This window comes from Gossypium hirsutum, chromosome A10 (assembly GCF_007990345.1).
Source record: "Gossypium hirsutum isolate 1008001.06 chromosome A10, Gossypium_hirsutum_v2.1, whole genome shotgun sequence".
Lineage (NCBI taxonomy): Eukaryota > Viridiplantae > Streptophyta > Magnoliopsida > Malvales > Malvaceae > Gossypium > Gossypium hirsutum.
The window spans coordinates 15,712,141-15,713,756 of NC_053433.1; the positions used below are offsets into that span (position 1 = coordinate 15,712,141).

Here is a 1,616-nt window from a genome sequence, read left to right on the forward strand (position 1 = left end):
TCTGATTCAGAGTTAAATAACAAGTGAAGTCTAGGTGGATTTTTCCTTGGGTATTGTCTTAATCAATCGAGTTTTCCTAAAAGCTTTTCCCCAGTTTTCTCTCTGTGCACCCTTAGTTTAGTTAATTAGTTTAGATAAACAAATCCCTTAATTTTTAGGTTAGATAATAAAAAGAAAGCAATTACTAGTACTCTTGGTTCTTTTGGTTTCGACAATCCGGTCTTGCTAAAGCTATACTACTGTTCGATAGGTACACTTGCCTTCATCGTGATAATAGTTAGTTTCAAGAACGATTAATTATAAATTTTTAAAACTTGTCGCGAATATCACGTATCAAGTTTTTGGCGCCGTTGTCGGGGAAATAGGATATTAGGAACACTCGATTTTTATTACTTTAGACATTTTACTTTATTTACAATTAAAATTTTTATTTTCTTTTCTAATTTTCTCTTTTATTCACTTCTGGCAGGTTTTTTTTGTAGTGTATGACTAGAAGAAACCCGTCGGGACCATTACTTTTTGATAGTGAGATTGATCGCACAGCTCGCAGAAATCGAACAGAAATAAGGCGAAGCTTAAGATACTTAGAGGAAGAGCAAGAGGACGATATTCGAACCATAACCGAGGAAATGGCTGAAAATTAGGAAAATTCGCTACCTCCTGCGATTGTTGCTGGTTCAGTAAATCAGAATTATGCTCCACGCACTATGTATGATTATGCTAAACCGAATTTAACAGGAACTGAGTCAAGTATAGTTAGGGCTGCTATTGCTGCAAATAATTTTGAACTGAAACCTAACACTATTCAAATGATACAGCAATTTGTTCAGTTTGATGGTTTGCAGGATGAGGATCCAAACACTCACTTGGTGAATTTTCTGGAACTCTGCGACACATTTAAAATCAATGGTGTCTCTGATGATGCCATTCGTCTTTGGTTTTTGCCCTTTTCATTAAGGAATATGGCTCAACAATGGTTGAACTCGTTACCAAGAGGGTCAATCACTACTTGGAAACAAATGACTGAAAAATTTTTACTAAAATATTTTCCACCGGCTAAAACGGCCAAGTTAAGGAATAATATCTCTTCTTTTGTGCAGATGGATCTAGAAACACTCTATGATGCATAGAAGAGATACAAGGATCTGTTGAGATGGTGCCCTCACTATGGGTTACCACTCTGGCTACAGGTTCAAACTTTTCACAATGGCCTGAATCCTTCAACTAGACAAATGATTGACGCAGTCGCTGATGTGACTATCAATAATAAGACACCTAAGGATGCTTATGAATTTATAGAAGAGATGTCACTAAATAATTATCAGTGGCAAGTCATGAGGACAAAGCCAACGAAAGCAGCCGGCGTTTTTAACGTCAATTTGGTCACCATGCTCTCTAATCAGGTAGAACTTTTGAATAGAAAAATTGATGGTTTTCTTGGTTCTTCATAGGTTCAACCGGTAATGCAATGCAATGCAAGTGGAGGAGGGACGAGCAATTCAGAATACCCACCTTATGGCCACATCATGGAAGACGAGCAATTAAATTATATGGGTAATAATCCTCAACCTCAAAATAATCTTTATAGTAACATTTACAATGCAGGATGGAGGAAC

At 36.8% G+C, this 1,616-nt stretch overlaps 1 non-coding gene across 1 annotated transcript; it reads right to left on the reverse strand.

Annotated features, from left to right (window-relative positions):
• Positions 1-1,067: 1,067 nt before the first annotated feature.
• Positions 1,068-1,174, reverse strand: LOC121209127 (small nucleolar RNA R71). The gene has a single exon (XR_005904244.1). It is a non-coding gene; the product is annotated as a small nucleolar RNA R71 (small nucleolar RNA).
• Between the last annotated feature and the right edge of the window lie 442 nt (positions 1,175-1,616).